The 24,073-nt window shown below is 47.4% G+C and overlaps 1 protein-coding gene across 1 annotated transcript in view; it reads right to left on the minus strand.

Annotated features, from left to right (window-relative positions):
* The window catches only part of ARHGAP6 (Rho GTPase activating protein 6), a 2,190,479-nt gene that overhangs the window by 1,645,246 nt on the left and 521,160 nt on the right, over positions 1-24,073 (minus strand). The gene's annotated exons all lie outside the window — the stretch shown is intronic.

Genomic DNA, 24,073 nt, shown 5'->3' on the forward strand with positions numbered 1-24,073 from the left:
ACTTCATCTTCGTTCCCGATGAGAAGTTTGGTGAAAATTCTTCCATTAAACGGGTTAAATTATATGACTTGGGCGCTACAGAGTGGAACTCAGGGGAAACACGACTGCATGGCGTGTTGCCAAGCCACGCCCAACCAACCAAAGGGATTTTAAAATATGAATCCTCCTCTGAAGAGCGCTAGAAAATGGATAGTGCCGCCAGGTAACCTCTAATTGCTCCAATCTGGAGCACCAGATTTGGCAAATGTAACAAAAAAGAAAGCACCATAGGTGTGTCGCATAGAAAGGGATCCACATTCTTATCCCTGCACCAATTGCTGGACTAGTATAAGGATTTTGTTGCTGGTATTCTGGCCGAAAGCAAGATCTCCATTACGTCATCCGGGAGGTCCCAATCCTTGTATCTCAACCTCTCAGGAACCATGCATGAAGGTTGAGTGTCTCGACCGCTGGATGGCGAAGCAGACTCTCCTCTCACGAGAGAAGGTCCTCTCTTTGTGGAAGATATATTGGGGGGCAGATGGCCATGTCTAGAATGTCCAGATACCATGTCCAGCTGGCACAATCCGGGGCAAATAGGATCATGCATTTCCTGAAACTTCTCAACCTCCTGATGACGCGAGGAATGACGACTGGTGTAAAGGCCTCCAGGAGTGGAAATTCCCAGTCCACAACGAACACGTCTCGTAGAGCTTCTCTTGGAGGAAATTCCCTGGAGCAGTACAGTTCGCACTTCCGGTTGATGATGGTCACAAACAGATCCACTTGAGGGGTTCCCCAAAGGGTGAAGATCTCCTGAAGGACTTCCTGAGCTAGTTCCCACTCGTGGGAGACACTACTCTGCCTGCTCAGAGCGTCCGCTGCCGTGTTCTCCTCTCCGGCTAGGTCAACTGCCGATATGGAAATTCCTTTTGAATTGCCCAGTACCAGAGCTACATTGCTTCTCTGCACAGTGGTAGTGACCCCACACCACCTCTCATGTTGAGGTAGTACATGGCCACTGTGTTGTCCGTCATTATCAAGACATTCTTTTGCCATACAGAGGGCAGAAAGGCCTTCAGCGCTAGTATGATTGCCCTCAGCTCCAAATAGTTGATATGTAGTTTGGACTCAGATAGTGCTCAACAACCGCTGATTGTCAGATCGTTGGTATGGCCTCCTTACCGTCCATTACTACTGTCACCTTCGGGAGTGAGGCGTCCGTTACTACCGTTATCTCTGGCTATGGTTGCTAAAAAGATTCTCCCTTCAGAATGTTGTCCTTGCAGGCTCACCACAGGAGATCCTGTGTGGCCCTGCTTGGAACCTGAAGGAGATCCGTCATCCTGCCTGAGAATTGAGACCATTGAGTCCGGAGAGTCCACTGTAGAGATCTCATTCTCAGGTGAGCCTCTGGCACCAGAATAATGCAGGATGCCATGAGGCAGAGCAACCTCAAAGTCGAAGGCTGGGAGACGTTGGGCACTCTGAACTCTGGAGACCATCTGCAGAAGGTCCTGAGCCTTCACCTCCAGTGGTGAGCCTTTTCCCAGGGATGCATCTAGGACTGCACCAATAAACTGGAGTTTTTGAGATGGTATCATGTGGGACATCCTGTAATTGAGGGAGAAGCCCAGTTTGTGGAGAGAGTGGCAGGTTATGCCAAGATGTTCCAGGGTTTGTTCGGGTGAACGTGCCCTGATCAGCCAATCATCCAGGTAGGGATAGATGTGAATCTCCCTCTCTCCGGAGACTCACTGCCACCACTGCTATCAGCTTGGTGAAAACCCTTGGGGCGAAGGTTAGCCCAAATTGTAGACTCTTTGGGGTTGGAGGACTTGAAAGGTAGCTAGGCTCGCTACTTGATGGTCTATATTTTTTTGTTACATATCTATTTATTTCAGATTGGATTCTGGAGCTTCTCAGTTTTTCACAACTCTCTTCTGCAGTGCTACATGGAAGGGTACGATGGGGTCCATCTGTGGCCCCTTGTCCAGGATTCCTGTCAGGTCGTCCTGTTCAAATACAGGAGCTGGTCTACTCCATTCCTGGAAATCTACTACCCTGGACATTAGTGATCTGTAAGATGCATCTTCATGTTCAGCAGGATCTGGTTTTCCAAAATCTAGTTCTGGGGAGGTGTCCACTCCACTGGCTGTTTGTAATGAGTCAAAGTTGTTTGAGTCTAGTTGCTTCTGAAACAAAACAATCAGGTGTAATAGAATCTTTCTGGACATTAATTGGATACAATTGCAGACCACCTGTGTCATCAGTAGTTTCATATCCCTCATAAATGAAAGTTAGTGAATTGAAAAAAATCCTTTTTGGGTAAAGGTTTAAATATCTTTTCTTTACTTTTTCCCAAAGATAGAACAGATGCCATCTATGGTGTTGGTATCGGCATCGAAGTTGTCGATGGCGTTGACAACTTATTTTTAGATTTATACTTTGAGGGAATATATCCTCAACTCGAAAAACTTCATTGAGTACGCAAAGAGTCTCGAGTAGACTTGTTAGCGACCGTAGCATGGCCAGTCTTCTTGTCCTTTGAAGGTATCAGAGCCTGATCATCGAAGATCTTATTTAATGTTCTCCTAAAAAGTTCCCACTCCACTTTAGAAGATTTGGTTGGGCAGACTACCCTTTCTGATGAAGAAGACGAGGAACAAGACAAAGATTGGGTGTCTTCTCTTCGATTTTTGGGATCATCCCGAAGAATGTCTGCTCCTCGAATTATATATTTTTTTCGATCGTTTTTAGTAAGGAGAGGAATCTCTTGACTCGTGAGACAATGTCAATTTAGGAGTGGATGGGGATTTGTGAACAATCCTACCCCCCCTGCTAATTTAGCCTTGTGCTCTTTTAAGGCCTTACCAGTCATTGACTGACAGGATCGACACGTCGCCGGTTACGTGTTCGATGCCCAAGCACCAGAAGCAAACTTTATGCGGGTCCATGATGGACATCTTGGCTCCGCATCGCATACACTTCTTGAAGCCCGTCTACAGCATACTCAGCAACAAGGCCATATTGACAGGTTTTCAAAGAAAACTGAAGCACACCGTTACTCACGAAGCAATTACTAGGCAGAAAAAAACAGAACTGAAGCCAACGGGCGCTGCGCGTGGTATAAGTACTCAACAATGACGTCAGCCAAGATGGAAGACTTATAGGGACATTGAGTCGACTGTCTCTATGAACAGGGCCATCTGCCAACAAGACTTCTTTTTCCGGAGTAGCTAAAGCTGGACATGAATATATCAAAGATGAGGAATACTTGGGAGGGCACAATACATTCGATTGGCAGGTTATGCTGAGATGTTCCCAGGCTTCTTTGGGTGAATGTGCCCTGATCAGCCAATCGTCCAGTTAGGGATAGACGTGAAGCCACCCCCCCCCCCTGAGACTCGCTGCCACCAGCGCCATTAACTTGGTGAAAAATCTCAGGCGGAGGTCAGCCCGAAAGGCAGAACTCGAAACTAATAATGAGAATCGCCAACCGCGAACCTCACATACTTTCTGTTCTTGAGATGGCTAGGCACATGAAAGTAAGCATCCTGAAGGTCCAATGACACCATCCAGTCTTGGAGTTGGAGAGCCTGAAGGATTTCGAAAAAGGTTAACCATCTTGAACTTGTCCTTCCTGTTGAACTTGTTCTAGTTTCGGAAGTCCAAGATGGGTCTTAATCCTCTGTCCTTTTTAGGAATTGGAAAGGAACAAGGGTTGGTACTCCCCATACTTTCTGCCACATGTACTGGTTCTATAGCACCTTTCTCTAGCAAGGTCAAAAAGTCCTGCACAAGGAGAGGATCCAGAACTTTGAAAGAGTTGTTCCCCAGTGTATGATCCGGAGGCTTTCTTTGAAATGCAAGGCAGTAACTTTGGGCTACAGTTTCCAGTACCGAAGAATCTGAAGTAATACCCCGCCATGCTTTCAGATGCTGAGTAAGTCTGCCACCCACTGTGGTCTTGTGAGTCAAGGCCTCAGAGTGGTTTTGAGGCAGTTGAGGGTAAAACAGCTGCTGCTTGAGCTGGCTTAGCATTTCTCCCTCGTCCACCATGAAGGAATCTTCTTTGACCTCTGACTGGGCTTGTCTTCTTCCTCTTCCAATTGGGGAGTAGAATCCAAAGGACTTACCCCTCTAAGATGATGAACCGGAGTAGGGGTATTGAGGCTGTCTAATGGCGACGCTAAGGGATTTAGCCACCGCTTTCGAGGTCTGCAGCTTTTCCAAACTCTCACCAGCCTTGCTGGCAAACAGTCGCGAGCTGTAAAAGGGCATATTGAGGAGTCTAGACAGCACCTCTAGAGCAAATCCAGACTTCGTCTACGCAAATCTGCACAACACTGTGCTAGTTGCCATGGATCTGCTGGTGCTGTCTGCAGTATCGAGACCGGACTGGAGGCATTCACCCATTGCCTCCTTACCATCCTTGATGATAGCCAGGAAGCGTCTCTTTCTTCACCTTCCGGGATGTGGTCAGCCGCCATAGCTACGCAGTCCCACAGGATAAACGTAAACCTTGACAAAGTACAAGTTGCATTAGTTGACTTTAATGCCATACTACCAGCAGTAAATATTTTTCTTGCCTATGCATCTACTCTCTTATCATCCCTATCAGAAGGGATAGAGGGGTATGCGGGTTGCTTAGATGTAGCAGCTTGAACCACCAAACCTTCTGGTGTTGGGTGTTTTGTTAAGTACTCTGGGTCACTGCTGGATAGCCTATCTTTCCTAGCAACATTTTTATTCACGGCAGCCGTAGTCTCCCAATTTGCTGAGACCCTTTATTGTAGTGTAGTGTGAAATGGCAAAATTGGATCTTTTTGGGGACCCTGATCCAAAGTATTTGTCAGGTCATCCTGCTCAAAAGAAGTAGTAGGCCTGCTCCAACCTAAAAACGATCACCTTGCTCCTTAGCGTCCTATATAAGGAGTTAGCGGGTTCTGTAGGATCTGGTTGACTTAATTCCAGTTCGGGAGAGGTATCTAAACCACTGGCTGAATGAAAGTTATCATACAAGTCTTAACCTAAACTCTTCCGAGATGAATTCCTAGGGCACGTTAGGAGTGCCATGTTGTAACCCAAATGGTGGTGTGTTTAGGTTAATTATCTTCATAAGGTTAAAGACTTAAAATAGTATTTCTTTGGCAAGGGTTTGAAAACATTTTCCTGGGTTACTGTTGGCTTTGACAACTTCGAAGTAATCGTCGACAATAACTACCAAGTCTGAGTCGATTTTGTCAGTCGACTTTGACACTGGCGTCGACGGCTCGAACGCAGACTGTTATCCTTTTTTGAAGGAACCTTTGATGGAATGGATTCCTGACTTGTCGAAGCCCTCAACTATTTCTTCTCTGATCGAGATTTATCTTGATGCTGTACCGGCGTATGGCTCGGTTTCTAAGATTTCATCTTCGACTTCCCTTCGTCGTCTTGATGCAAATCGACAGGGGCATGGGCCTTCTGCTTGTCCTTCGAGGGGATGACGAGGCCACATTCTCGAAGTTTTTAGGCATTTCTTTACGAAACGCATCTCATTTTGCTGGGTAGTCCGACTTAGTTGGACATTTAATTACCACAGCCGAGGCATCATTAGAGGTCGAAGGTGTCCTGTGATGCTGTTTCTTGGCCTTCTTCGAAGATCTTTTCCGTCAAGGAGAATCCCTCGACTCATCGGTCTTTCTTTTTGAGCTCTTCGAAGGAGATTTTGAAGGCAACCTACCCAACGCCAATTTACCATTATGCTCCCTCAGAGCCTTTTTGGTCATCGCCTGACAGGAGTTACAGTCGGAGGTTCGGTGACCGGTACCAAAGCAACACAGATAAATGTGGTGGGGGTCGGTGATCAACATCTTCGATCCACAGTCTTGGCACTTCTTGAAGCCCGTCTTAGGCGTTGATGGAGCCGACGGGAAGACATTTTCGTAGATCGAAAATAGCTGCTGAAGTTCACTGAAGAACCGAAGCGCGCCGCAGTTCTTCGAAGCTTTAGCTCGGAAAAACAGAACTGCAGGCAAAGGGTGCTGCGTGCGCTGTTTATATTGATGACATTGACATTCAAACAGAGGCCCTAGAGGGACATCGACTCGACAGAAAACAGTGCACTCCGGCAGATTCTTTTTCCAAAGCAGCTAAAGCTGGAAGGATAATTATCATAAAATGAGGAATACGAGGGAGGACAGAATACATTTGAATTTTATATATGTATATATATATATATATATATATATATATATATATATATATATATATAGTGAAAAAAAAACACTTGTTAAGAGAGTTAAGGTGATCGTATTTAACGCACTAAACCCCTGAAATTCCACAATTGCATTTCTAGTAAGTCCACCATAACTATGATCCTCCTGTTGCACAGCATATGTCCACAAAGATGACATCACAGATTAAATCTGATCACCTTGACTTTCTTCCAAGTAAAGTGTTTTCACTGAGTTTCAATGGTTTTTTTATACTACCATTCCTGACTGCCTATCTGCTATCCAGTCCTGGTGCACCTATAATGATCTCTGTCTCAATGCCAGCAAGACTGACATCCTTCTTATTGAGACACCTTTTCCCTCTTTCCTCCCTTCACTCTCGCCACCCTCTATGGGCTCTCCCTGCTCTCCTTCATCTGAAGCCAGAAAGCTTGGAGGCATCTTCGACTCATCTCTCTCCTTCCTCACATCCTGGACCTCACAAAGAAAGCCCATTTCCAACTTCACCTCCTCAGAGGTACCATCCCTTTCCTCACTTTCCCCCAGAAGCTCAATGTCTCTAGAGCTTTTGTACTATAGAGGATGGACTACTGGAACAGCCTCTTCCTTAATATACCCTCTTCCTATCTCTGCCCCCTCCAGCTAATCTAGAATAGAGCTGCACACTTATCCTTGGCCGCAAGCTCAGGGACTGTAACACTCCAGCCCTAAAATCTCTCTACTGGCTCCCGGTTGCTGCAAGGATCAAATTCAAATCCATCTAGAAGGCTTTCTGGGGCCAGGGACCACACTATCAACAACTTGCTCTCACCAAATACTCTACCACCAGATCTCTCCGATCTTCCGGCTCCAACTCTCTACATGTCAAGAGCTTCTCTAACAGCGAGCGGGTGGCCAATCTCTTTCCTCGGCTGTCTCCCTCCTCTGGAACAGCCTCCCCTTCCTCTCCGCCTTGAGCCAGATCTCCTCAAATTCTGCAAGCTCCTGAAGACTCTACACTTCTCCTTCCCCCTCTCTGTCCTGTGCTAAACCCACAGTCGCTGAGATTGGTGGCCTGGGCCCTTATGTGTACTTCTGGGTACTGGCCTTCTGTCCAATCACCTACAGCCTTCACCCTCCACATGCTCTTGCCTTTGGCTCCCACTGGCCTGGGCTGTCCCACATGCCTGCACTTATGGTATTGGCAGATGTCCACTCTTTACCAAGTGCTCTCAGCCAGGCACTTACCTGTTGCCCTGCAAATGACCCCCAGGATGAAGATACAGGCCTGAAAATCAAGTCCACATACAGCCCCAACGACAATGAAACACCACCCTCCATTAACACATTTGAAAAGTGTATAATGAGCAAAATGCAAAATGGTCCCAACACACTCTGCCACAACTTGTCTAACAAAGACTGCCAAGCCCTGAAACACCTTTGAGGCTAACAACAGCCTAGTCATCAAAAGTGCGGATAAGGGGGGGTGGGATAGTCATCCAAAACACAAGCTAGTACAAAAAAATGGTAGCAGTACTCTTGGACGATGCCACAAATTACAGAAAATTGAAGAAGGACCATACAAATGACATTAAGAACAGCATTCAAGAAACTACCAGATATGCCTATGAACATGGCTGGATTTCTGACAAAGAAGAAAAGTACTTCAATTCCTCAGAAGGCAGGATTCCGGCTTTTTACGCCCTTCCTAAGATACATAAGGATGCCACCAATCCACCAGGGAGGCCCATAATCTCAGGATGTGGCTCTATACTCGAACCTCTATGTAAGTTCACTGATTTCTTTCTCAAACCACTGAGCCAACAAACTCCCACCTATCATAGGGATAGCATGTCCACAATCATTACGTTTGAAAACATCCCCTTCAACAAAACAGAGGAACTATTGTTTACTATGGACATAACAGCCCTATCTACAAGTATTCCGCAGGAGGCTGCTCTGGAATGTATCAGGAATCACCTGACCCCACCATATGACACAAAGGAGGGTCCGGTGAACTTCATAACCGATTTACTTGAACTGGCCTTGAACAAGAACTACTTTTCATTTGACAACACCTTTTATTTACAGATTTGTTGCACAGCGATGGGTGCTGCCTTTGCCCCGTGCCTCGCTGTTACATACATGGCGGGATATGAAAAGACCTTGGTTCTCTCTACCACCAATCCCTTTTCAAATCAAATCGCCCACTGGTATCGCTATATTGATGACCTCTTTATATGGCAGGGCAATGAGTCAACATTGATGGATAAACCAACAAACGGATGAAATTAAATTCAACATCTGTAGTAGTCAGGACTGTATCAACTTTGACCTCAAAATAATGGCACAAGATGATTAACTACTCTGCACATTGTACAAAAAAAAGAGACAGACGTTAATACTTTATTACACTATAAAAGCAGTCATCATAGGAATCTTTGAAAGAACCTCCCATATGGCCAGTTCTGGAGACTCTGCAGAAACTGCACTGAAATTCAACAATACAGACTCCATACAGCAGATCTAGAAAACAGACTAAAAGCACAGGGATATCGGAAGAAACTGGTAAAGAATACAAGGAAAAGAGCACTCTATACCCCACGGGAGTCGCTCCTGGTGCCCAAAAACAGGAATACAGAAAGACAGAATTACATGCGTCACCACATTTGGTCCCAACACCACCAAGATCCAGCATTTTATCAAGAAATTCTGGCCACTTGTACAGAGGAGTCTCCCAGACGAACTGGCTCTAAGGATGGCGCTAAAACTGGCCAAGAACCTTAAAGAACATCTCACACATGCCAGACTCAAGAAAATCCCAGGAACAGGACTGTGGAACCTCAGGGAAATCACGGGTCACCACCCGTGCAGGTCTTGTTTGGCCTGCAAGTTTACTAAGAAAACCAAATCATTTCAAATTTAAGGCAAAGAGTGGATCCTGAAACACTTCACAAATTGTAAAACATGTAATGGTATCTACATAGTAGAGTGTCCATGTGGCCTTAGATATATAGGCCAGACGCAAAGGCAGATCAGAAAAAGTATTAGCAAACACAGATCACGCATCTGCTGCAAAGTACAAAATGCACCTCTAGTGTCCCACTTCCAGGAGCACCAACATGGCCCCGATGATCATACATGGTGGGTCATTGATAAAGTCACCAACAACACTAACACCAAAAATGCGCTTACTCACAAGGAAGCGCGGTTGATTTTTAAACTCAAAACTATATCCAATGGTCTCAACGAGGCAGTGCCTGCTTTCCAACAATTCTAACTGAACCAACTCTCAATAACCAGACTGTTTCATGCAGCTATCACTTAATTTCCAAACGTTAGGGCTGTGTTTTCCTTCATGCTGCCAGCCCTACAGGCTCCATGCACCACGCCACATTGGTGCCCATGCCATCCCCATCATGTGTAGCAACACATCTCTGGCTACTCCTCTGCTTCTTAGTGTCCCCCGTTTCCACGCATGCTTCATCAACCTAGGCACCCATGTTTCTACTCCTTTTGCAGCCCAGACTACTACACAGCACAGGTCTTTCCATGCAGGCTGGCTGCCGTTTGTTCACGAGCCTGGGCCAAATGCCTCAAACAAACCTAATTGAAAAGTATGCCAGGCGTATTATAGTTACCCGCAATTCAACTCCTTCCAACCTGGCCACTATGTTTCCATCATAATACACAAGGGAAACTTTATGGCAAACACACGCACCAGTACAAGGTCTGGATCACTGCCATGAACGCATTCTACATTGCCATGCTAACCGACAACACTAGCCGAACACGCATGCACAAAACAATAAGACACTAATCTACAGCGCATGAGCACTGCAGTAATATGACACTGCTCTTTAGAATTCCATATTAGCAGATGTGGCGACTCGCGGACGCCAAGATGACATGCTTCAAAATGTTTCATCTCCGTTAAGGTAATCCTTTCTCGGCGAAGACGCTCGCCCACACATTCCAACTCTGAGTTTCATATGGAAACCTTTTCCACTGGCTACTCGACCGCCAAAGTCATATTAAAATATGCCTCTCCTTCTCTTCCAGTGGATCTCTCCACCATAGGCAACATACAGAAGCAACCAGTTGTTGCGTAGCCTCACACAACCAGGACAATACTTCTCCACGCGACATATGGATTCCTAAACAATTTCAACCCATTTGGAATGATCTGCCTGTTTCAGAGCTCAATGAAAATCAGGTAGAACTCACATTCACTATTAGGAAGCCCGCACTTTCTGTACTAGACTCAGTCTGCTTTGTCATACATGACAATCCTTCAGCAACTCTAAGTCTATGTATTACAACTTTGTTACAGACTGCTACTTGCCGGACCATACAGTGACTGTTGTGCTCCGGCGCCCCAATACCAGTAGCACAAGGCTGACACTACGATACAGCAAAGGGAGATATCACCTTCACGCTGTGCAAGACTGTTCCCCAAGCACGTCCCCTTGATACAGCGGAGAGCAGTGTTTTCTCTGCCCTTAATTGACAAATAAGATTCCCTCAGTTTGTCCCACTTTTATGATGTACCCCAGCTTGTAGAATACTTTCTTGTAAAAATCTCTGATTGGTTTTCTGAAAACCTTCTTAAATATAAGTTTTAATTGCCCTCTTTATTTTCTTTCTCTCCCCTCTACATCTATAGAGAGACTATCCCAGAGGCCCCAAAGAAGGCTTACCTACTAGGAGCCGAAACGCTAGTGGACCCAGTCATTTTTCTGCTGTCTAGTCCATAAACCTTTGGGGGTTTCCACCCCCAGGCGCAGACCTACGGTTTGGTCCTTTTGTTCTGCAATTAGCTGCTAGGCATGACCCTTTGAATGGTCACCTTTGCTTTCTCAGTTCTTTTGATACTTTGTTGTTAGGATCAAGGTACTGATTCATTCTAAGTGTTGCAGAATCACTTGAGCCCTAATCTCTTGAAACTGAATTTACGTTTGAATTTATATGTAAATGACAAATATGCTGTATTGTTTGTTCAATTTCTTTTGCATTGATTATGTCATTGCAATAGTGTGTCTTCCGTTTTGCATATAATCTATTGTGTACTGTGTTTTGCATTATGTTTGCTACGAAATATACATTGATGCTATCAAATATAAATGGTCTAAAATATTAATAGGGTTACTCACCGTAGTGACTACCTTACTCCTAGTCCACAGTCCCCTTTCCTCCATACTTATAGACCATTCCTCCGTCCTTTGGTCCTTTGGGACAGGACCGGAGCACTTTGTAAAAAGCATCACATTTCTCAAAAATGTGTCCTTCCTCTCTTTTTACCCAGGGTACCGCACGCGGCCGTAACCCCGCCCTCCTTAGCTCCGCCCAGCGCATCGCCCATCAGTCCTTTTCTATCGCCTTTAAGCAATAACAGAGGAACCTTATTAGAGGGGATGGATGGCGGGCGTATGTAGGAAAGGGGACTATGGACTAGGAGTAAGGTTGTCACTACAGTGAGCAACCTTATTATACTCCTACGTCCAGTCCCCTTTCCTCCATACGTATGGGAGATTCCCAAGCACTCCTCACAGGAATTACGGGTTGATAGAAAACTCCTTACTGAAAAAGGTTTTTAAGCACAGCCTGGCCAAACTGAGCATCAGACCTGGAGCTCAGATCCAAACAGTAGTGTTTACAAAAAGCCGATGGAGAGGCCCATGTAGCCGCTTTCGTGATGGTCTCCCAGGGGACATACTTTTGAAAGGCAACAGCAGCTGCCTTGCCCCGTACCAGATGTGCATGAACTCCTTTTGGAGGTTGAAGACCTTGAACAGCATAAGACTCTAATACAGGCAGCAATCCATCTGGAGAGAGTCGCTTTGGAGGCCTGTTTACCATGCAGATTACCGAAGATCACCAAGAGTTGAGAAGAACTCCTAAATTCAGATGTTCTTTCCAGATAGAACTTAAGAGCTCTTCTAACATCCAGGCAATGCAAAACCCTCTCAGCCTCTGAGGCTGGGTTTGGAAAGAAGACAGGCAAGGAGATTGATTCAGATGAAAATCAGAGACCACTTTTGGAAGGAAAGAAGGATTCATCCTCAGGACAACCTTATCCTTATGAAAAACCAGAAAGGGATGCTCCACGAACAAGGCCTGGAGCTCACTCACACGTCTTGCTGCAGTCACCGAGAACAAGAAGGACACTTTCCACGAAAGGTGCTTAAGGTCTACAGTAGCCATTGGCTCAAATGGCTTATGGCACAATGTGGTAAGGACCACGTTCAGATACCACATCGGATGCGGTTTGCGAACAGGAGGGTAAAGACGCATGAGACCCACAAAGTGCTTTTTAACCACTGGGTTTGACAGTGAAAAAGAGCACTGATCCGTGGATAGATATCCGCCAACAGACGAACGATAAGTCCTGCATGACAAGACATGGATGCTAGACAAAGGACAGCACCGTGTCAATCGTAGCCCCCCTGGGGTCCAGCTGTCTGGCTAAACACCAGTGGCAGAACCAAAGCCATTTGCTCCTATATTGAGATCTCGTCGAGGGCTTCCTGGCCACCTGAATAATACGCATGTTATCAGCGGACAAGTTGAGGCGTTATAAAGATCTGAACTCAGGCACCATGCCGCCAAGCTGAACGATTCTGGGGAGGGGTGCTCCAGCTGCTGATCTCTCTGGTGAAGCAGGTCGGGAAACAACGAAAGCCTGATCAGTGCACACACCAACAGATGCTGAAGCTCTGAAAACCAAAACCTGGCCAGCCACCACGGTGCTATGAGCAGAAGAGAAAAGTTCACCGTGCCCCTCAGCTTGCACAGCGTCCGATGAATCAGAGGCAGAGGTGGGAAAGCATAGGCCCTCATGTTGTGCCAGGGAATTTTTGAGGGCATCCCCCAGAGAGGAGGCTCCCAGCCCGTTCCTGGAGGCATACAGGGGAAGTTTCCTGTTTGACGCCGTTGCAAAGAGGTCCACTTCTGGAGTGCCCCAATACCGGAAGATTTGCAAGAGGACCTCCGAGTTCAGTTCCCACTCGTAGCTGACCATTGTACGCCGGCTGAGGGCATCCGCAGTAACATTCAGCTGACCCGGGATGTGCACCGCCATCAGCTAGATGCCATGCTGAACCGCCCATTCCCATATCTCAATGTCAAGATCCACAAAAGGAGAAGACTTGGTACCCCCTTGCTTGTTGATATAAAACATGGACACAACAGTGTCCGTTTGGATCCGGACTACTTTGTTGACAATGACAGGCTGGAACGCTTTGAGCACCAGGGAGATCGCCGGGAGCTCCAAGTGATTTATTTGAAGGAGTTTGTCCTGCTGTGACCAGAGATCAGAAACCTGGAGAAGGTCCAACGTCGCACCCCATCCCAGAAGGGAAGAGTCCGTCGTGATGGTCACTAGCGGGCCGGGCTCCTGAAAGGCCGCGCCCACCGACAGATTGCTGAGAGATGACCACCAAACAAAGTCCACTCTCATGAAAGATGGAACAGGAATTATTTTGGAGTCGCTGTCCACTGCTTGGCGCCAAGAACTCAGAAGAGCCATCTGTGTTCGCCTCATCTTGAGACTAGCAAGAGGAAGAGCCAGCACAGACTGAACCATGAGGCCCAGAAGCCTCTGGAACCACCAGGCCGACATGCTCTCCGACTGCGCAAACACCTGACACGTGGCCAACAGATCCGCCATTCTGTCCCCTGTCAGATACACTCTGCAGTCAATCGTGTTCCACCGAAAACCCAGGAAAATCAGGTCCCGTCATGGAGGATTTCTGCCAGTTCACCGACAGCCCAAGATGGAACAGGAGCTGGAGGAGGGACTGAAGGTTGCTCAAGACTGATTGAGGACAAGGAATGCGCAGCAGCCAATTATCCAAATACAGATACACATGGATACCCTGAAGCCCAAGATGAGCTGCGATAACCGACATCATCTTCGTAAAGACGCACTGCCGAGCTGTGGCCAAACGGGAGCACTCAGAACTGGAAATGCTCCTCCCCCATGGAAAAACTTAGGTATTTCCGATGCGGACTCCAAATCAGAATATACATATAAGCATCCGGAAAGGTCCACCACGCTGAGCCAAAGACCTTCTGTAAAGAGGACTTTCTCTGACAGGGCGTGATCATCTTGAATTTCTCTTGGGGTAGAGAGTTTGAACAGGGAAAGGTCTAGGATGGTGCGCAGGCCAACCTGGTTGGGTTTGGGCACCGTAAAGGGGCAAGCGGAAGCCCGCCCGAGCGACTGACAAGACCCACCGGTCCTCGATGATGGCCTGCCACGCCTCCCAGTCAGATGAAATGCGCCCTCCAACTGGGGTCTCGTGCGAGCGCAGAGAAACTTCATTTAGTTGGTTTATCGGTGGTGCGCCACTGAACCGGAAGAGGAGGCTGAGAACGGGAGAAAAACCGGCCTGTTGCTGCCGTCGGCATGAATTTCCTGATAGAGTATCGACCCTGCAGGAATTTTGATCCAGAAATCCCCTAAAACCAGAGGAAGACCGAGGCTGCGAAGACATTCTCTGCACCCTGAAAGGCGGTTTCACCAAGACAGACAAGGACTTTGCGGTCTGGGTGCTGTCCTTTGTTCAACATCTGTTGTTGAATGAAAAAGCTCTTTGCCATCAAAAGGCATGTCCAGAATTTTATCCTGCACCTCTTTAGAGAACTTGGTAGCGTGCAGCCAAGCCTGATGAGGTGTCCATGCCAAGCATAAGGCCCCGGGCCGAGGTGTCGACATGATGCGCTGCGGCCTCCAGCATATCCTGCGCCAGGACCCTGGCATCTGACAATCCCGTTTTAAAATCCTCTAGTTTATTAGCGAGAATGAATTCCTCAAACTCTGACAGACCTTTCCACATTTTCATATTCGCCCCCGCTAATACCAGTTCCGTGTTAGCTTGACGTAACTGCAGGGCTGAATTAGCGAAAAATCTTCCTCCCCAAAGAATCAAAAAGCTTGTCCTCTTTGGCCAGAACCTGCGTTGCCACTGTAGAAGACGAAGTGGGTCTGGATTGTAATGTAGCAGCAGCCACCACCGTGGAGGAAGGGGGCGGACATAATGCTAAGGCCACTTCTTCCGAAGAATGGAGCCTATAACGAGTGTCAATCTTTTTGTTAACAAACAGTACAGAGTGTGGTTTCTCCAAGACTTTACGGACCTCGGCTAAAACGTCCTTCTGCAAGAAAAAGCCGGTGCGCTCCAAAGGAGACAAGGTGAACGCCCCCGAAAGCACCCCTTCCTGCGGAACGGGTGCCTCGGGTACTGGAACATACAAAAGACATGTTCAGCACCCAGTCGTGAAAGGCTCGAACAGAGCGGGGCTGGTCCTCGCTGTCCTGATCCTCCTGTGCGTGGTCCGACACATCCGGATCAAGCTGCGCAACATCTGGCACTGCTGAAGATTTGTCCACTGGAGACAATGGAGGCAAGGGAGGGAGGGCCGGCTGAGGCCCAGCCGGTAGAGGCAGCGCTGGCGGAATCACCGGTGCCACAACTGGGACCGACGGTGCAAGAGGGCATATCTCCCTAAACAAGCCTCGAAAATACTCCTTCATGGGGTCGGAATGCATTCGCTTTTGAAATTTGCTGATAAAAGCGTCCTTCGCCGAAGATTTAGGCGCGACTGGAGGAGGCCTCTCATGAGCGGAGTAACTCCATGGACATAAGGGAGAGGGTTGCCAAGAGGCTTCTCTGCTAGTATCAACATAGATCAAGGGTGCAGATGCCGCAGGGAGCGAGACGTTGTGCATTAGGGGCATCCAAGCATTCCAGTCAAATACTGGATGAAAGGGATGCGCACAAGGAAAACGATTTTCACCTGTAATGCCACTCCCCACACCCAATGCCGATGGCGTAGATGTAAGGGAGGTATCCAAAATGGACGCCGTAGTCTTGGCGGGAGCAGCCACCATTTTGTCAGCAGCTTAGGAGAACTGCGACACGTGTGGAAGCGAGACAGGGTTAGTCTTGGTGGGAGCAGCCACCATTTTGTCAGCAGCTTAGGAGAACTGCGACACGTGTGGAAGCGAGACAGGGTTCTCCACAGATGGGTCAGGGGTCTTCATCTTAGCCTTGACACAAGGAACCTAGGCTGAGCCGGTACTGCATGGCCTATAATGTTTTTGAGGCATGCTATCAGCCAGAATAGCCTTCAACGGAAGGACCTCGGCAACTCCGGTAACAGAGGAATTCCGGTCAGAGGCCTCACTCCGTGCCCCCTCAACAGAACTGGCATCACTGCTTGAGCGGGAACGATGAGTACACCTCACCGACAAGACCTTAACAGGCCTCTCAGAACGGTCGATCACCTTAGCCTCCAAACGAGGGGCCTCGGGCCCGAGCCCGGTAAAAGCCCCTTCACGAAGGGCCTCGAACTTTAGTTCGGTACAGAAAACCTCAACGGTGGTCTCAGGGCGTACCCCAGTGTCTTTATGGGAAGCTCCATTCAAGGAGACCTCGAAGCAAGCTCCGGTACCCGCCGCCTCAGTAGAACTGGGCCCACAAACAGCCCCCAGAGGAGGGCCCTCGGATTGTAATCCAGGGGCCAATAGGCCCCTTACAGAGGCCCTCGGAGAAAACTAACACTTTTTAGGCCTGGAAGGCACCTCAGGGCAAGCCCCGGTAACAGAGCTTTTGATGCTCCTCCTGGACCAGGAAGACCCCGGCAAGGAGTCCCCCGGCCGGGGTGCCCTAAAAAGTAAAGAATTCACCGGGCGTTCCTTCTTCTCATCGATGAAAGTTTGAAAGTGCGTAGGGGGAGTGCGCTGAAACCCCTCCTCCCACTGCTCTAAACAATGTTGAAGTGCCCAGACCGAAAGGGACTCGCAGTAAAAGCACGAGTCCCACCGGTGATCCGGAACCAAACACTCTAAACAGAGAGGATGAGGATCCGCCCTAGCGAAGCGTCTCTCACCGGAAGAACAAATAGGAAAATCTAACTGAAACAGCATAGACTGACTGCAACACGACCGCTAAACCGAACAGGAGAAGCCGACACTGGAAGGAAAAAACTTCCAAAGATGCAAGTGCGTCCAGTCCAGATCAAGCAGAAAAAAGGACTGATGGGCGATGCACTGGGTGGAGCTAAGGAGGGCGGGTTTACGGCCGCGTGCGGTACCCCGCGTAGAAAGAGAGGAAGGACACATTTTTGAAAAATGTGATGCTTTTTACAAAGTGCACCGGACCCGTCCCACAGGACGGAGGAATGTCCCATAAGTATGGAGGAAAGGGGACGGGATGCAGGAGTAAGACAAAATACCAGCAAATTTATTAAATCTGTGTTATGAGTAAATTTGTTGCTCGATATTAATTGCATGGATTAAATCCTCCCCCTGCTAACAATGTTTGGGGACATCTATCTTATTTTTAAAACTACATTCTGATTTTCTAAAAATGAAAATGGACATACTAGAATAGTGTATTGTCACAAATTTACCCTGTTGTAGGATACCTTTTTGTTGCATTACCTTTCAGCCCTTCATCCTCTCACACCGAGGGCCATTGGTACCTGCAACTGACCCTTTGGCACTGCCCCCTCTGTCGGACATCTAGCACTTACCCAGTTCCCTTGTCCCTTCTCTTTCTCTCTCCCTCTGCACTTGCACGTTTCAAATGTTCAAAAGACCTAGTAGGACCACTCTGTCTTTGTTCATCATTGTTATTTTATTTGCCTTCTGTTAACTTGTTCCCTCCCCCTTTTCCGTGTGGGAGCTTTGAAACAATTTCTTGATGTAGAAGCACCTTACAAATACACAATAAATAAAATATAGCTTCTTTCGGCCCCACTAGCTATAGCCTTCAGCCGTGGCCACTGTCCATGTTCCACCAATCGGTTTAAGTGGGCCCCACTAGCCATGGCAGTCGGCCGTTGGCACTCTACTTGTAGCAGCAATAGGTTTTTTTGGCGACCACTAGCCATGGTCTTCAGCCATATTAATATCCATTTCTTACATAGCGCTACACACCCTTGGGTCTCAGAGCGCTGAAATGACAGATGACATTATTAACCCACAGAGTGGTACCCAATTTATTGACCTCGGAAGGATGAAAGGTGGAGTGGACCTTGTGGGATTCCAACCTGCCACAGCAGCTGCGCACATATATATGGTGCAAGCGCTGTACTCGCTGTGCCATCTGTCCGGCATACCATACATGTTACACCAATAGGTTTCTTTGGGGTCCACTAGATCTCATCAGTGATGTTTGTTTGTTTTATTTGCTAATATATCACACTGAGCCCAAAGGTATCTGGGCACTTTTCTCAGGTCATGGTTACAGAATTGTATACAGTAAGATATACAATGTTGGATAAGACAAAATAGTACTTACAGTTATATACAGTGCATTACAATATACAGTAGAATTATACAGTGTTGGATAAGAAATAGTAGCATTTTATAAATATATATATATATATATAATCTTGAAATTTACAAATGTGTAATAGAGCTTTAGGGTAGGAATACAGCTGGCCGTGGGTGGCCGGGGAATGTATCCTGCCTATCCTGCCTAGGCTCTAGGCATGGTCAGGAGGGTTGCTGAGGTCTAGAGGTCACGATGGTGCGTAGTGGTTATTTAGTAAGATTGCGAGAATAACCAACATTTGGTATTATTTTGAAATGAGAGGAAAACACGGTGAAAGTGGGAGATTGTTCCAAGTCTTGGCCGCTAATATAGGGAAACTGGAACCTCCTGCTTTGTTCAATTTGAAAGCCGGAATGTTTAGACAGTGAGTGTAAGTTGATCTAGTAGGCCTGGTGGACTGTTTCCTAGAGAATTTGTTCATCAGGTACTTAGGAGCTGAGTTGTTGAGGCAAATTGCGGGTGATCATGAGCATTCTGAAGGAGATCCTATCTTGGATCGGGAGCCATTCAGAATTGTGTCTGATTTGTGTAATGTGATTGGATCGAGGGATGTTTAGGGCCCCTCCGAGAGCATTATTTTGCAGAACTTGTAATTTGTGCAGATTCCTTTGACACGTGCCCAAGTATAGAGTATTGCAATAGTCCAATTTGGACTGTATAAGGGCTCTGGCAAGGATGAGGCAGCTGTTAGTGTTCAGGAATGGTCGGCAGGCATTTATCAATTTTGATGTGTATGGCACAGATGAGGCAGTGGCATTAATTTGTCCTTGAAGGTTTAAGGCAGAGTCTAGATAGAAACCTAGGGTTTTAGCTACCTTGTCGACTTTGATGAGGTTGCCATCGATATTTAATGAGGAATATTTAGGGCCTAGTTTGCTAAGTCTTAATTTGGAGCCAATGAGGAGTATCTCAGTTTTTTCGTCATTGAGACAAAGGCCATGATTGGCCATCCATACCTGTATTTTGCTGTAGATTTCGTTTAGGAGTGTAGTGTCGGATTGGTAGTTACCTGAGAGAGTGATGAGTATTTGCATATCGTCTGCGTAGTTCGTGTGTGATACGCCTAAGTCATATAAGTGATCGAACAGTACCCTCGTGAATATATTGTATAGGGTGGGTGATACACAGGAACCTTGAGGGACTCCGCATGTGATAGGGGATGGAATGGTTGATGCGATGGGTGAGAAGAAACTCAAGGATCTGTCCGCTAGGAAGGAGTTGACCAAGGCTGCAGCTTGGCTGGAGAATGAGGCAACTGTGGTTAGATGGTTAGTTAGGATGTTATGGTTGACTAAATTGAACGCTGCTGATAAGTCCAATAGGAGGAGTAGAGCCGGCTTAACATTGTACCTTGCCTCGTCCATTTGTATTTTCAGATCAAGGAGGGCTGTTTCAGTCCCATGTTTTGGTCTGAAGCCTGATTGAGGCCTAGGAGATTTTTTGTTTCGAGGTGGTTTTGAATCTAGATATATGCAGCTTTGTCTAAAATGTTTAGAAGGAAAGGCACTGTGGTGATTGGTCTAAAGTTAGTTGGGATATTAGGGTCAAGGTTTCGCTTTTTGATGAGCGCCATGACCCAGGCGTCACATTTTCTGGGACGGTACAGGAGGCAAAGGAAGCATTTATAAAAGAAGTGATAAAAGGGGCGAATTCTTTGGCACCTTCTTTTATGATGGAGGCTGGACATATGTCACCTTGACACCTTGTCACTCTAGTGAGGAGACAGGAGTGAATTTAAAGGCTGTGTTTTGAGTAGTGGGAGCGGCGGATTGGGCGCTTGTGTTAGTATGCGAAGAGTTTGGATTGGTTGTTTTGGAGGTAGTCGATAAGCTAGCTCTTTTCGCTTCAATTTTGGATTGTAGTAGTGAAGAGGGAAAATGGGACGATCCCTTCCCCCGATTCTCATCCAGACCATGGCCTAGGACGTCACGACCCAAGCACCCACCGCGAGAGGAATTCAACCCACTCACGGCCACCCCAGACATCAAGATCCACTGTGGCCACACCCCACACAACCAAGGAGGCTGTCCATCAATCAAACCACATGCCGGAGCCTCAGGCGAAGCTGATATCGACCGCATGAACCAACTTGATTAGACAGCAACCACTACTACCGCCACCGTTAGAGATGCCATGACGACATAGCCGGCGGACAAGAACACACGTGCCACCAAGCACACTGGTCATACACACACCAATCTACACGAAGAACATACTCAGTGCTACGACGTAGAGGACCGCTTACACACATACACACACACACACTTGTTATTTTTCACATAGGCCGGCTACAGCACCGCAGAAACGCAAGACGCTTCCTCGCCACTAAAACCCTGAAGACGTAAGCCCTGCATATGGACTAATGCATATGAATTTCCGTCGCCCCTCGCGACCCCCATATTATGGACGATGTAACGCCACCCATAAGCCAGGCCGTGGTAGGCCGCAAAACCAGAGCGTCCAGGCCGGAGCAGCTCAGACAAAGCTGCAAGGAGCTGATCGCGCAGAACAAGGCCCCAACAAGAGCCCTAGCCAAGGCCGCAATGTTGCAATCTACATGCCGCGGTCCCCGCACCAAGGTTACAGCTGCTACTGCTAAAACACTCCCCGAGCCGAAATACAAATCAAATGCTCATAATTCTGCTCCAGCCACGGTCCCGCAACATGTGACCAGGGCAGCCTGACACGATGCCAAGCTCCAGGGACCAGAGAAGCGCTAGGGTCTCACATCTGGGACACAGACTGCAACAATGAAGTGACCAATCGGACACCAATAGCGATGGGAAAAACATGCCCACCAGCTAATGGTCAGACCTGTCCATTGTCTGCCACTGACACAGTCATACTTTGTTTCCAGCACCAGGTACACCGCGAGCTGGGAACAACGATGTTCCCAGGCTTGGGGGCTCACGATTGAACCAATCGGAATACGAGGAGGAGGAATAGGAGGATGAAGACCTGCGACGTCGCTTTTTTTACTTCTTAGTCGAAGACCAGGAGGATTTCCTCGAGCGACTCTTCGATCTCGACCTCCTCAACCCACGTCGAGATTTTCGACTAGATTCTTCTGAATCTTTGTCTTTTAGAAGACTTGCAAGTTTCCTCCTCCACCGCCAGCTTACCTCTCAGTTCCCTAAGAGCCTTATTGGACATGGCCTGACAGGAACCGCACTCGTCAACTCGATGGTCTGGGCTGAGACACCAGAAGCAATTCCGATGGGGGTCGGTTATAGACATTTTCCTACCACACCTTCTGACATTTTTTGAAACCTGTCTTGGGTGTGGTGGGAGTAGATGACAAGGACATCGTCGAGAAAAAACCTGAAGCGCTGTTCGTGACACGAACGTTGCTCGAGCCCTTTATACAGCAGATGACGTTGACGCTCGAAGGTGGCTCTCAAGGGACTACGACTCAGCGGCCTCTAAAACAGCGCCATGTGGTGAAAAATAAATTCCGAAGCAGCAAAGCTGGGAGACAAGATATCTAAGATGAGGAATACGTGGGAGGAGACAATCCATTCGAAGAATATTCATCAATATCAGACAGGGACTGGCCTTCTTGATCAATTAGGCTAGGGCTGGGTAAGTCTAAGTGTCTCATGTCACCCTGTTCTGGATAGGTGGGATGCATGAGGTTGGGTCCCATTTGTACATGGGAGGTTATAAATGACTTGCATGAGGCCCCTGTTGGGAAGGCTGCCTCACCTTGATCAGTGGGCCTTGTCCCACATCCTGATGGGTCAGGGTGCCTCAGGTCTTGTTTTTAATTTTCTATTTCCGTGGTGAGGCTCCCGCACCTGTGTCTCTATTTATCTGCTGTTTGTAGTCAGAGAGATGGCCTTTTAATTTGCACGCTAAGGCCTGAGTAATTGCTTGCACCCTGCTCTGAGCTACCAACCGATAATTTGTATGCTGCACCTCATGCTGAAGTGATTCATTCTCCCTCTGTGAGCCTTGTATGCTATGTGCATATTCAAGGAGATTTTTCCTTCAGGAGACTAATCTCTTTCTCTTGCTCATCCTTACAATTCACGACCTCTGATAGTTCAGATCCTATGTGCCTCACTCACTCTACAAGCTCATTCCTTTCTTCACTAATTCTGTTCAGTTCCTGAGAACCTGACTGACTCTTTTCTACCTACATTTCCAACTGTTTTATCGTCTGTAATAGGATGCGCTTATCCTGATTCAAGAGGTCTTTTTCCTGAATCAGCGGCATATTCTGTTTCAGAGTACTTACCTGCTGACGTATCTGATCAAAGTAATTCTGGGAATCAACCCCTTTGATAATTAACTGACTGTTTACATTTTTCAGCTGCTTGATTTACAATTGAAAGGCCATAATGTCATCACAAATGACTATCATGAGCAGCCTGGTCATTTAGCTTGTGTTGCAGTGTGTTCATATTTTCTACGCACTCTTTAGGTGCATTTCTCAGTGCAGAAAACTGTCTCACGCTCTGCACTCTCTCGCTGATGGTTTTAAAGGATAGTTCCGGGACACTTTTTTTTATTGTCCCTACGGTTCGGCCATGTGTTTTTAAGCATAAATCGGTAGATCGTAGAAAACTTTCCTATGGACCTTACCCGACTTTTCGTCCATTAACGCCCTCGAAATCAGCCGCCATTTTCTGATAATCCTATCATTTCCCCCCCATCGCCCTGGCTCACCTGCTTTTGCGGCACTAAATCAAATCCCCCGCCCCTGAGCCTGACATCAGCAGACGCGTACCGCCCATTTCCCAACGCCAAAGCACGTTTCGTGTCAACAATCGCTGCGCCTCAGCTAATGAAGTGTCGCCATGGAAATGGCAGGACGCCTCTTTCCTCTATAAGTATAAACACACCGTTTCACAACACACAGCAGCAGATTTTCGATTCCATTACTTTCTCTGTGTTACTTTGAGTATTCTGTGACTCGTTTCTATGCTCTGGTCAGCTACCTTTGCCGCTTCTAGGCCTTGTGAACACCTGTACCATCTCTGTAAATTAGTTTACTTTCTTTACCACACAATGGCTACAATAATGCCGTATATGTACGAGCCCGAGTACACCGAGGAAGAACTACTGGAAAGGCAAGCACGCGAAAACGATGGGGATTCGGACGGCAGTTGGGAGGACCAGTCAACGGATGAAGAGCCTGGACCATGTCGCATGGACGGCGTCTCCACCTGGTGCACGTGCAATCGGTGCGAGCTAATGCCAACTGAGGAGGAGAACTGCTGCTGCCGTGAAAATTCCGGGTGCTTGGCCTACATTTTGGAAGGCGAGCCAAGTCCGCAATGCATCACCGAGCTGCCAGAGTTCAGGGAAGCCTGCCTCTCACGGACCGTGTTGAGGATGATGATGGTGCTTATGCACGAACTTCGCGGCACTGTTCGTCCGCGTAATCCGAGTAACGAGTAAGTATACTGTGGTTGTGATGTCAGTGATGCCACTACTATGTCATGGTCGTCTCCCACAAATAAAATTACATCTACAAATCATTCGAATGCATGTAAATTGGTTCCATATTGTGCATTTTCTAGATAGAATTTTTTTCAAAGC

Source organism: Ambystoma mexicanum, chromosome 7q (genome assembly GCF_040938575.1).
Source record: "Ambystoma mexicanum isolate Mex_15411 chromosome 7q, UKY_AmexF1_1, whole genome shotgun sequence".
Lineage (NCBI taxonomy): Eukaryota > Metazoa > Chordata > Amphibia > Caudata > Ambystomatidae > Ambystoma > Ambystoma mexicanum.